Source organism: Gymnoscopelus braueri (assembly GCF_963280865.1).
Source record: "Gymnoscopelus braueri genome assembly, chromosome: 11".
Classification (NCBI taxonomy): domain Eukaryota; kingdom Metazoa; phylum Chordata; class Actinopteri; order Myctophiformes; family Myctophidae; genus Gymnoscopelus; species Gymnoscopelus braueri.
This window is the reverse complement of record NC_137613.1, coordinates 18,182,534-18,196,611: the sequence shown is the minus strand read 5'-3', so window position 1 is coordinate 18,196,611 and position 14,078 is coordinate 18,182,534.

Sequence of the window (14,078 nt, the reverse complement as noted above, 5' to 3'; positions counted from 1 at the left end):
TGTGTTTTTTTAAGAGTAAACATACTTAGTTACTTTACACCACTGTCTAGTTGTGTAGGCCTACATGACCATGGTCACATTTAGGAAAACGTTTATGGGCTCTTGTGGATGTAGCTTTGTCAGCCCCACCCACACTTCTAATTAGCCCCCAAATGGATCCTTACCGGTTTAACTCAGAGTGTACAAGTTGTAACCAGAGTTAGACCGGTAAGGGTCCATTTGGTTACAATATGTACATTCTCAAAGAGACCCTTGCATTGGTGCACTGGTCTAAAAGGAACCACATGGACCCGACCATAACAGGTCCATTTGGTTCCAGTTGTACGGTCAGAGTTGTAAAAAGTTTAAGAACCATTGGTTTAGATGACACTATGAGCCATTGGAACAGAGTGTAGTTTGAAAGAGTTTCCTTCACTCTGTTATAAAATATAATGCCTCATTTTAATGTCATTAATTCACAGACTAGTTCCCCAAAATGAATTCTGTAAACAAAGCTGTTAAAAGTTGGTGGTTAATAATAATGTACAGTTACCTGTTTGCAAGTGTGGAGAGTCTATTTCACACCTGAGCTCTATTTATACCCAATTAATGGCTGCTCACCATGCCTAAAGGACACGTACGCATGCACTCATGCACGCATTTATATGTTTTCATTTTGAGCAGACGCTTTTTTTTTATTGTGGCATTTGAGGTAGTTTTTGTTGTTTAGAGTCTATTATCCCTGATTTAACTCTTGAGCCACGCTGCGCTGGCATGGAAGATGTGAGTGAGAGCGAAATATTTAACCTTTTTGAATTTTATAAAATCCTCAGTTTTTATAAAAATATAAAAGAAAATCACTGAAAAATGGGTTTAAAAGTGATACAACTGGTCAGCCAAATGAGATATCAGCATATAAGTGATATTACACTAATTGTACATCTGTTCTTGAGGTAATTGTTTATCCCCCAAAATCAATTCTTTAATACTTTATTGGAGTATTTCCAATTTGCAGTACTTTTTCCACTACATCTCAGAAGCAAATATTATACCTTGTACTCCACAACAATTATTTGAAAACTTTAGTTACTTTGTAGATTTGGATTATTACAAAACATACATTAACCACTTCAGCCCTATATACATTTCAGCCATTTGAAAATAGCAGATCTACAAGCTCACAATGAGCTGATAACGAAACAAGAGTTTGTCGTATTATATTATATAGGCAAAATATAATGTAGGCGAGTCACTTAGACAGATAAGAGAGACGTCTCTCTTGTCGTTTTTATATCAGACGAGTCAGCTTGTAGATCTGCTATTTTTGGTGAAGAGTAGAGCCAAAAAAAAAACACCAAGTAGTACAGAGCCAAATGTCTAATGATTAATGCTTTGATCTCAACGTAAATTATTATGTTATATGATATATACACATACATACATACACCTAGCGAAATGTTTTGGAATCACTTAGAGTAAACGTTAATCAATGATAAATTGCGGTCCAATATGACGGTACAAACGATTCACCTTGGGGAATAAAACGCATTGGAGAATGTTTATCTGTTTGTCCTAAAGAAACCATAAGGAACATTAAGTCAGCCGGGGAAAGGTCTCGTTCTGCAATGCCAACGACTGTGGTTTGATCAGGTTAATGTTGCATTATCGTTGAACAAAGCGGTGGCTCGTGGTAATTTTCGCCCATTACGAACCTCTCACTCAGCTATAATATTTTATATTTATTGTGGGTAGCCTACTCTATTTGAGAACAGCAAAACCGATCATGCACAAGTTTATAGCCCTGAAACATGTCATATCGTGACCGTCATGGATGAACTTCAACCTGGTATTTAAACGTTCTCCCTTTTTGGTCCGTACATTCGTATTTCAGATATAAAGTGCTTACCTCCTGGGCCACGGATGTTACAATTATGTACGTTCCCTCAGAAGTACACGAATATTCCGAATTGTTAAATAAAAAGCATTTTAATCCGATTGGTGGCCATTTTCTCCATATGCAAAAAGGGGGTCCGGGACGTGTTTTAAGTGTGTTTTAAAAAAAAACTAAACCACTTGAACCCCCTATTCTGGGGGGAACATTCACAGAATATAGCCGATCTACAATCAGCCGATCTGTTCTTTGATGACTCTTTCTGCTATCTTATCAACGGAGAGGTTTGCCTCCAAGATGGAACCCAGGTAGGTAATTTCCTCCTTTCTTGTGATAACTTCGTCACCCGCTTTGACCCGCTTTGGTGAAGAGGTTTGGTGTAGAGGCAAAAAAAACAACAAAGTTGAACAAAGTGGTGGCTCGTGGTAAATGCTTTGATCATCTCACATCAATTTTAACTTCTTATCTGAATGACAGATGCAATGAATACAATAGTATGTTATTTTACGCTATGGTACAGTATATATCTACAAGCAGAGCCATAGTTGAACAAGTTGTGGCTCGGGTTGGAATCGATCCCGTCCTCCCGGTGCGTGTGGTTTTCTGTGATTGGCCGAGAGATCGTCGGTTCAAACCACACTCACTCTTTACCCGGAACTTTTCCTTTACAGAAAACAGTGAGGATCAGCTAGTACTAATGGGGTGGCGGACTAAGTCATAGTCACAAGGCCTAGCAGAGCCGATTGCTAGGGCTCGTCGATAAGGGCCGCGGGTTCAAATCTCATTGAAGCATGGGTACCGAAGAACATCTCATCCATGCGTGAGCATACACGGACGTGTTTCGGCGTCAAACCTTCCTCAGCGTGTATGAAGATACACGCTGAGGAAGGCTTGATGCCGCAACGCATCCGTGTACAGTATGCTGTCTGAGTATCTGTCTTTAAACTGGTGGGTAGAAAGGGTGGTTAGATAGCTGAATGATTAGAGATCCCGCCTGGGAAGCCGAAGGTTCAAGCCCCTGGTTCAATCCTAGGCCCCAGCCATGTACTGTATGAAGCATGAAAGTATTCTTATGTTTATTAATTATACACAAAACCATATGGACAAACAAAAAATTAGCGCAACGTCATTGATGCTTTTTACCTTAATGGCTGGAGCTTGGACAAGGAAGAATTCCAGCCACTTCATTTTCTTTACACCTGTAAACCTCTGATGGGAGAAAGTTGAGTTGAGTGTGTGTAAGAGAAGACAGTGTACTGTATGTGTGTGTGAGAGAGTGAGAGGCTCATCAGCCAAACCATACCCAGCACCAACAGAGTGCTGGTTTGGTTTCAGAATTAAACTTTTCAAACTTCCAAACTTACAATTTTGACTCTTAACACTTTTCTGCAAAAAAATAAAGTTTTGGTAAACACAAGCATCTCTTAAGATCTGTTTGCTCTTTTAGCCTCGCCAGCCATCTGGATGACACAGTGTCCCCGTCTCCAACGCAGCATGCAGGTAGGCAGGTGTGTGAGTGGTTCAAATGAGAGGGTTTTGAGTTTCCATGTTGTTGGGGAGATTTCATCTGTTGAAGTGTCTTGTTCCTTTTGCTGGCTGTGAAGTGCTTAGAGGGGGATGCTTCAACAGCTGGATGGGGGCCGCAAGTCCTGCAATCTGGCACCCACCCACACACGCATGCACACACACACACACCACAAGAATACAAACATATGCACACAGTGTTTCTCTTAGACATTCATAATACATGGACGCACAATGTCACACACATGCACACAACAATACAAAGTAACTATCCCACTTTCACACACACACAAATACAAAGTAACTATCTCACTTTCTCTCTCACACACACACACACACACACACACACACACACACACACACACACACACACACACACACACACACAGTGTTTGTGTGTTGCACTCTCTTGCTCTCCCTCACAGGCACACACAATTTCCCCTCATCCTAACACACTTTGTATCATGATTTAGTCTCTCTCTCCCTCTCCCTCTCTCTCTCTCTCCCTCCCAGGCTGAGCTCTTGGCAGATGCTGTACAGTCTCGGGGGGCTGTGGTTGAGTTGGTACAGTCCAGAGAGTTCTCTGTAATCCTCTGGCCCCCCAGGGCAAACTGGGCAATGGGCCGACCCGGATCCCCAACTCCAAAACCTGATACTAGACATGAAGCTGAACAACCCCCTCCCATGTGTGTGTGTGTGTGAGAGAGAGAGAGAGAGTTTTTATGTTTGCCTTAGAGAAAGAATATGAAATGTGGTTATACTGTGTGTTTCAGAGAGAGAAGCGTGTGCGTGCGTGTGTGTGTGCGTGCGCGTGTGTGTGTGTGTGTGTAAAGGGCACATCTCTGCAGTAAAGGGATTCTTATACTGCTCACAGCTTCACACATGCCCCCACCTTCTCTCCTGTTGTGTGAGAGAGGGAGTGCACCAGGAAGTAAGTGTGTATTATAAGTGTGTATCGTAAGTGTATATCGTAAGTGTGTGTGTGTGCGTACGTGCTTACAGTATTACTATATTTGTGAGGACAAAATTTCCTCACACAAGTATTGTAGAATTTGGAGAAATAGACATTGTGAGGACCATTTTCCTGGTCATCACCAGGTGGTTATATTTGTGGAGTTGGGCATACAATCAGGAAAAGATTCAGGTTGGGTTTGGGCATTTAGACGTTAGGTTTATGGGGTTGGTGCTAAGAGTTATGCCTGATGCCTTAAGCCTGATTTATACTTAGTTGCACACTGGCGTTGCTCGCCGTAAATAGCAGATATACAAGCTCATATACAAGATATACAACGCGTCACGAAGCTTGTAGATCTGCTATTTATTGAGCCCGACACCGGCACGCAACCAAGTATAAATCAGGCTTTAGTTGAGCGCACACCAAAAATACCAGATCTACAACACATCATGCTGCAACGTGTTGTGAACTTGTAGATCTATTTTCGGCTTTGGGGTTAGGGTTAATATGGTCAAAAATAAATAGAAATGGCATTCATTTCGGAATATGTTGATGTCCTCACAAGTAATACAAACGTGTGTGTGTTTTGGAGAGTAGCCTGCATTTGTGAATGTGTGATGAGAGCTGCGTGACAGTTGGTGTGAGTGATAGAGTGCATGCAAGAGCGAGTGAGATAATCTGCGCGCATGCATCTGTGCTCCATAGTCAAGTCACTTTCAATTATATAGCACATTTAAACAACAGGGCTTGACCCAGAGTGCTTTCCAGGCGAGGCAGATGGATAACAACACAAGTATACATGAATAAAAGGAATGAGGAGTACAAGTCAAAAGCAGGACTAAGCTAAAACACACAAGAAAAATTAAAGCAACAAGAACAGAAAGAACTAGAAAATAGCGAGCTGAGCCGTGATAAAAGCGTGGATAACCCTTTCTAGGTCTTTATGAGATTTGGCTATGGTTCTAAGCTGCTAAAAGCTGCCGCTCACAACACTACCGACTTGTTTGTTCAAACTCAAAGAAATGTCCAATAAGACACTAAGAATATTAAATAGATTGTGCAAATTTGCCTTTCTGTGTGGAGTTTGTATGTTCTCCCCTGGTCACTATACTGCCTCCCCTTTGGGAACCAAGCACATTGCTTAGGCTAATAGTGTCCGGGTAGCTCAGTCGGTAGATCTCTCGCCTTTGTACCGACAAGGTCATGGGGTCGATCCCGGGCACCGCCAACACAGCGAGTAGCACGGCTTGGGCGTGGCAAGTCGCATAGTAAGTACTGGGAGCTGCTGGCACTCCACCTCAGCAATCCATGTAACGGAGATAGACTCCTGTGTTCTCGGCTGAATAAGCCTTCTTAAGATAATCACAAAGCTAGGAGAGCCAACTATAATGTCTTCATTCTAGCAAGCACTGTCAGGTGTATTGTACTGTAGGTAAAACTGTGTCTCATCCACATTACAGTAATACATGTAATTTGCATTGATCAAAAATAAAGCCATGGGGAAGCATGTATAATGACAATAAAATAGACCATACTGTAAATTGAACCTCGGGGGATGAAGAACAGTTCCCCATTGGAGAACTTTGAGTACCTAGAAAAGCGCTATATAAATCTGAGATATTATTAGGAGGTTCTTTCTCTCAGGTAGGAGTAGGAGAAACTTTTCCCCTCAAGCTTTTGAAAGAAATGTCATGGTTGATTGTCAAATGCTACCCTTGACTAAATGACACTAGAACCAAAACTCGACAGAGAGGATGTTATGTATACCTTTAGCATAGTGGATTCTGTACTCTGCAAGAGCTCTAAAACAAGACAGGAATTTGTCAAAGATGTTGAATGATTTCAAGTAAGAGAATACCTGGGAGGAGATCCGCTTTTTCCAAAATCCTAGATATAAAAGTACGTAAGCTTGGAGATGGGTCTGTAGCTTTTATGGCCACGTCGGAGTGAGGGTTTCTTTAGTAAGGGTTGCCCAATTGCATGTTTACACAGCTATCTATTACAGACAAAATAAGGGAGCAGATTGCGACAGAAACTTCCTTTAAAGGTAGCTCTCCACCGCACCGATGGCGGTAAGTGTTGGAAAGCGCCGGTTGCCGAAAATCTGCTGTTGATGGGCGGTGGGTACACTGTCGCGTCGGGTCGCAAGTTGTAGAGAAGCGTTGAAAGCTGACCGAGCGATCGTCAGATAGCAGCGGGCTTGTTGTTGAAAATGACATCAAGCCATAGGTTATTTTTAGCACCATAGTAGCCGTCTGTTGGTGTCGGCTCTCAGGTACATTCAGCTACTTTTTTTTCACACGTTCCAACCGACCGACTGATCTTCCGACTTCATTCGACCGCCAGTCTGTAGTAATCAGTAGTAGTAGGTTTGGTGGAGAGCTACCTTCAAATCATTGGTTCAGTGGGGTCTGGGGACCCCCAGGGGTCCTTGGGGGGGGGGGGGGTATACCAGGGGGTCCCCAGAAAAATCTGTTTATATAGTGTCACAATCATTTTAACCACTTTAACCATATTTTATACTTTGCCTATTCAAAAATAGCAGATATACAAGCTTGAGCTTGTAGATCTGCTATTTTTGAAAAATCTTTAGAGTGTGTGAAAATATTTGAATATATATTTGAACACAAAATGAGAACCACTGCATGCTTTAAACGGTGTCTTTAGGGACAGAAGGTGGGATTGCTGTGTGAGAACAGCTGGGAGGAGGACGGCACTGGTTGAAACTGTTGGAGGCGGATGAATGGGGGTGAGATGGTGAGATCTTATTTGGCAATTTTGTTGAAGAAATTCAGAAACTTCTCACATTTTCTTTTTCTGTAGTGGCAGCAAAGGTGTAGCAACAGCAGTATTGCATTGTGTGTGCGTGTGCATGTGCAAGTGTGTGAATGCTCAACCCTCGATGATAACAGGCCAGGTGGTGCAGAAACCAGATACTCCCCCACCCTCTCACCCCTCATCACCACCACCACCCCCTTCACTCTCTCTCTCTGTCTCTTTCACACACACATGTTTGTATTACTATACTTGTGAGGACAGGACCTTTTAGCCATACTCTCCAAATCTTTTTTCAACCATAAAACAACCATTTCTCTAGTGAGGACCAGGAAGATATTCCTCACAATGTCTGTTTCTCAAATGCTAATGCAAGAACGCACACTCTCGCACGCACACGCACACACACACACACACACACACACACACACACAGTGGTGCCAACTCTCCTGCCTTACTCAAACACAGACATAGTGTCACACAATCACTGCTACATTTTTACAGTACGCGTTCATTTAAGTCTCGGGCCCTATTTTGCACGGCATCTTATGCCTAATGACTAATCTTATTAAGCTTTTTTTTTATTATTTAGAAAAACATTTAGAAATAGTGAAAATAGCCGATCTACAAGCTCACAACGCGTCGCTGTAGATCGGCTATTTTCACAATAAAAAAAATAAAATTCAATTTATTTTCAAAATAATACAAAAATGCCTAATAAGATTAGTCATAAGGCGGTCAAATTGAAGCCTTCATGGAGAACTGGTCTAAATGGCTTACTCGTGTATCTACCTTAAGACCTGATTTTATTTGAATTTCGTTTTTAAATTGAGTTTCCTTTTCCTTTCGTTTGGTTGACCACCTTGAGTGAATTGTATGTAAAATCTGACCCATTAATGAACTTCATATTTACCTGTTTGAAGATATGAGTGGATGGGCTGTACCAATGTATATTAATCCATTTAAGTGAGTGAGTAGAGAGACAGATATCTTCCCCTATATTTGTACATTTTGTATGAATGTAATGTTTCAGTCTTTTTCTTTTAAATCTGTGTTTGTTTTCTGTTCTGCTGTATATGTCTGTGGACACAAAAGGAAAATTCTATAAAAAATACATGGGAGGAAAAAAAAGATTAGTCATAAGGCATAAGCCTCTGTGCAAAATAGGGCCCTGAGAGTTACATTGACACTCTGGACTTCACTGCGTTCACCCCTCCACACTCCTTTCTGTCCCTCAACTAATTGCACATATTGTGTTTCTGAGAGGGGAAACTGTGAAACGATACGAGTCGAGTAAAGCTTTGCCTTCTCGACCGCTCCCCGTCGGTCCGCCACAGACCACACAGACACCTCTCGCCTTTGAAGAAAGCAGAGCAGATGAAGCACTTATCGCCTCATAAAAGGCCAAACCGCACCGCTGCACTACTTTCGTATACTTCAGCAACCATTATATCACGGCTCTTATGATCACTCCCATGCTACCTGGAGACCACAGAGAGAGAGGGAAAGTGGCACGGCGGCCGGGGGTGGTTGACCTGACAGGAAGGTGCGACCGGAGCTGCAATCCTCTAGTGCAGCATGAGTTTCTTTTTCAGAGGGGTCAAGTGAAGGGTCACTGAACCCCTTCCTACATTTTAACCACTTAAACCACTGGTTCTCATGTCAAGGACCCCCAATTTATTCACAGTTTCAAAACCTTTTGGATATTTTTCTAATATTTTCAAAAAAAGCAGATGTACAAGCTTGCAGCGCGGCACGAAGTGGCGCGCTGTGACCTTGTATTTCTGCTATTTTTTGATAGCCAACGTTTAAATGGATATAGTGGTTAAAATGATTGTGATGCTATGTTAACTACTTTTGCTGGGGACCACTTTTTTTCCCCTCTACCCGAAACCTCTTTGCCAAAAATAGCCGATCTACAAGCTCACAACGCGCGTCACGGGCTTGTAGATCTGCACGTTTTTTGGCTAATGTTCCCTGCCCAGAATATGGATGCTGGAGTTCAAGTGGTTAAGTCAACTGTGTGTGAGAGAGTGATTCTGAGCCAGCTGAAATAAATTATACAAAATCTGTCTGGAGCTGCAAAACATATTTGAACCTTATAATGAAGCCAATCACATTTACTAAATACAAATGCATAAACAAGCATTTATTAAATATGTTTGTTTCAAAATATTCCCTATATTCACGTGACTACTCTGCAGTGCACTGTTTGGTCATTTAAGTTTCAATGCCATTACAATTAGGGGTGGGACGATATATCGATATATCGCGATACTTTCTCCCGCGATAAATAATCGATATCCTCCCGGAAAATATCGATATTTTAAAAAAAAACTTTTTGATACGTTGTTTTTCCTACTCTGTATTTGTGTAATGATGATTTTGAACTGTTTGGTGCTATTTTATGTGTTTATGAATTGAATACAAGGACTATCGTGATATATCGTTGGTGAATTTTCATGCAATATATCGTGATATCGCAATATATCGATATTTTCAGATATTGTGATATATCGTTGGTGAAATTTCATGCAATATATCGTGATATCGCAATATATCGGCATTTTCAGATATCGTGATATATATTGTTATCGTGGGCCTAATATCGTGATACATATCGTATCGTGAGGTACCCATATCGTCCCACCCCTAATTACAATATTATAATATTCATCATATCATTATACTTTCTGTTGTTTGATAACTCCTCGTCGCAGATCAAACATACAGGTAATCCCGCAGCATTGGCAGTGAAAGCAAATGACTCCACAAACAATTTAATTAGACGTTTTCCTCAGTTATCTTTCTTTTTTTGAATTTGGAATCCATAATGAATCCAAGAATCCATTTATCTTTTCACTTAAAAAACGTTTCAGGATGACAATTCAGTTCAAGTTCTAGAGACACAATCTCAATATATTTTAAACTATATGATCTCAACATGGCCATGAAAAGGCTTTCCAATGATGTAAACAACCATCAAAAAACAAAACTAGCTCTGCATAGATAGAGGAACAGCAGCAATATTTAAGGCCAACAAAAATAAAAATAAATTATAAACCTACTTTGTGCAAAAGCATTACGTAATGGTCAAACCCTGAAATAATTTACATATGGCAATATGTACATACATATGGTGGTAGGTACACAAGCACCTGGAATGTTGCCGCGCCAATAAATGTGTCGCAGGCTATGACGCATATTTTAGTTGACAAATGTTGAAACTTACCTAACCCACTTACACATTTTTACAATATTGGAGCACATAAGGATGTATGTGTCATGTTTGACATTCTACAGCAATGATAAATTAAAAATGTGGGAAAAAATATGCTAATAATTTCCATAAATTCTTTTGCAAAGCTACAGAGAGCCACTAGGGAGGGGATAAAGAGCCGCACGTGGCTCCAGAGCCGCGGGTTGGAGACCCCCGACCTATTCTAACCAAAAGTTAATCACCTCTTTAGGGCAGCCGACTGATCCTTTCCACCAGGCATGAATGAAAGTTCCACCAACCGTTTTTGACCTTGACCGTGACCTTTTAGAGCCAAAAGTCGTGCAGTCCTCCGTTTCGGGCAGCCTTCCGGTCGCTCCCACAAAGTTTTAATGAATATCCGGCCAACCATTATGCGAGTTGTTTTGCCAATAGTCAGACCGTGACCTTGATTCTGACTTTTTTTATGACCTAAAAGTTTAATTGTCTCCTCAGGGCAGCCTACTGATCATCCCCTCCAAGTTTCATGAAAATCTATTCTCAAGTTACCGTATCTTACAAACAAACAAACATTCATGCCTCTGCGTTTGATATCCCCCCCTGTGGTCATCAGACTGCCTCTGGTCAGACTGAAATAAATACATGCATTTCCATTTGTGTGCACATCCATCTGTCTGATATGTTTGATAATATCACAATTTTACAATTTAATTAAAATGTATGGCTGCCACTGTATGTCTATCTCTAAACCTTGTGTCTGTATTTTGGGGGGAAATAAGAAGCTATTTAGCTATTTGTTGTACATGTCATACATACTGGTGATTTGCCAATGGATAAAACCATGAGAATAATTTAGCAAATAAATTGTATTATTCAAGCCAATGTTCTCTAAAATGGTGGCTGTGGGGCAAAATGAACCAAATGCCCCGGGGTAAATTGAGCCAATTATCCTGATATTAATCACTATTCATATTTTTTTCTTCTTTGCTACTCGTGGGCTACTCGTTATGCTCAAATTATGCTGAATGACCTTTCATTTGGATGAATACACTCATTTAAGAGAAGTTGTCATTATTGTATTAACAATTGCAAATATAAAAAGGTTCTGCGAAACAAACTTTATTTAATTGGTTTTACATTGTTTAAATAACCGTTAAGAAAATAAATAAGACTATTTGCAAAAGGGAAATGTGTTATTAAATTATTAAGTGAATACATTGTTTGTTCAAGTGTTCAAGTTGAACATTTTAAATATCATGTGGATCAGCTTACCCTAACCTGTGGCAATTTGAGCCACATGACCACTTTTTTGTCATATTTTTATGGCTGTTTGTCATAGATGCTTACTCATAATTTCAATTCATAGAAGACATCCTGAAATAAGGGTAGATGTTTAGATTTGACTGCTATCTCATTTTGCCTTGCTTCCAGGACACCTTAAGTGAAGTGGCTCATCCAACCCGTTCTCCCCCATATACTGTAGGGCTTAAGTGGTTACAAAAAGGTCACCCCCACTGTTTTGGTTTGTTAACTTTTTTCAAACTGAATCCTGTATACATCAAATGAATACAAGATCGCTCGCCCCAAAACACACTCGCCCGGGTCAAATCCGGCGACCTCGGAACGGTCGCCACCAGGTATTCCTAAACTTAACCTTAGAAAACTATGCCTAAACCTAACCTTATTCCTAAACGTAGCCTCTGTAAAACTATACCTAAACCTAACCTTATTCCTAAACTTAACCTCAGTAAAACTATGCCTAACCTTAACCTTATTTCTAACCTTAACCTCAGTAAAACAAAGAAATACAAGAATACAAGAACCGCTCGGGGCGAGCGGTCTGCGAAAGAAAATGGGGGCGAGTCTTCCGGTTACCCATCTAATGATTATGATTGTTACGTCATATATCATCAGTACACAAGTGTAAACGTATTTCGGTTTTGCTTCCTCAACACTGTAGCAGGTAAAATAAGATCTGACCACCGTCTTGTCTTGCATGTTCTGTCCCCTCTCACTGCCCTTTCCCTGTCTTTCTGCACTGAAATAAAGCATAAAAATGGGGAAAAATACATCTCAAAAACAAAACCGACAGAAAGAGCAGGTGAGGCGTTCACCATTATGTCCAAAACTGTTACTTTTCGGGATTCAAATTCAGAAATAGCAAAAGCAGCAGATCAACAAGCTCAAAACGCGTCGCTGCGCACCGTGTTTCGAGCTTGTAGATCTGCTACTTTTTATGTTTTTGTGTGACACTGTAGTATGATCAAGTGGGGCTTTAATTTACAGGTTAGAAAAAAAAGGTTAGAATATGGAGATAAGAGGTTTCTGCCCGACAGCAACGATATGCTGCTTCCTACGTTTATATACTCAAGCGATAATTATACTAGCTCTATTCTTAGGACTACGCTACAATGCGAGTTCCTTCCTACCAACAACACCACACGCAGCAACGGGGACCCATTGCTCTTCCCAGGGACAGGGGAAGGTGAAGCACTTAGCACCTCATAAAAAGCATACTAACATGAGCCCCACGCCGCTTTAAAAGGCGTACTGTAAATGTACTTGCCGTGGTTATTACCACCGCCGCTGCCTTCAGACGCGCGGCCGGCTTCATAGGGGAACAGCAGGTGAACCAATTATCACCTCACCACGAGCAGCAACAACCGGAGGGGCTGCAGAGACAGCCAGCCAGGGCGAGAAAAGTAGAAAAAAATACTTTTTATAACCACATGAAGCATCCCTATTCTGGGCTGGCCGAACATTCAGCAGAAATAAGCAGATCTACAAGCGTGAGTTTCAGTCATTCTCCAAGTTGGGTCCCCAGCAAAATTAGTTAAAGCGGCACTATGTAACTTTTGTTTTATGGATAAAATTAAATGTTGTCCAATCTGTATAGTAGAGTATGTTAATACAATATAATTTATACAATTGGGGTGGTTGTATTTTGTCTCCCTGCTCTTCTATTGAGACATTTAAATCGTGTCAAAGGTCATGTCTCAGCTAGACACAGGATCTGACACAAATTTTTACCCGATGGTCAAGATCCAATTTATCCCCTGAGCAAGCAGGCAGGCTCTATTAGCTCAATGTTAAAAATGTCAGCATTTGTGCAGGAAACCAGGTTCAAATAAGGCGTAGAAGAGGAAAGTTACAGTAGTGCAGCTTTAATCCTATATACATAGGCTAATTGAAAACAGCAGATCTACAAGCTCGGAGAACTTGTAGATCTGTTTTCTAAATGTGCGAAGTCTCTGTACGTCTATATGTCTCTCTGTACGTATCTCGAGAACTGTGCGACCGACCGACTTCAAACTCGCCACACACATCGCCGCCGACCCGAAGTAATGCGCTGTGCCGTGCATAATTCTTTTGCCGTGAGTGTCAGGGGCAGACACTCACGAATACAAATAGTGTGTAATATAGGGTGCGTTCGGAAATACAGCACTGAGCGCACTGGCCAATACAAACCAATAGGCGAGTGCGCTCCGGTGGGCAATTTCCAAACGCACCCATAGTGTTGAGAGAAGTTGTCAAAAAACACATTCACGTGGAATTGGTTATTGTCCTCTCACTTGAGTTCCACGGCTTCCGCCATTTTGGCGGTCGTGCTTGGGCTGTCACGATTATGATTTTTTTACAACTTTATTTATAGGATTTCAACCCCACATATTCCCCACCCTCCCCGGTTCCCTCACAGAAAAAAAACAACAACAATAAAACATCACTTATAAATGAGA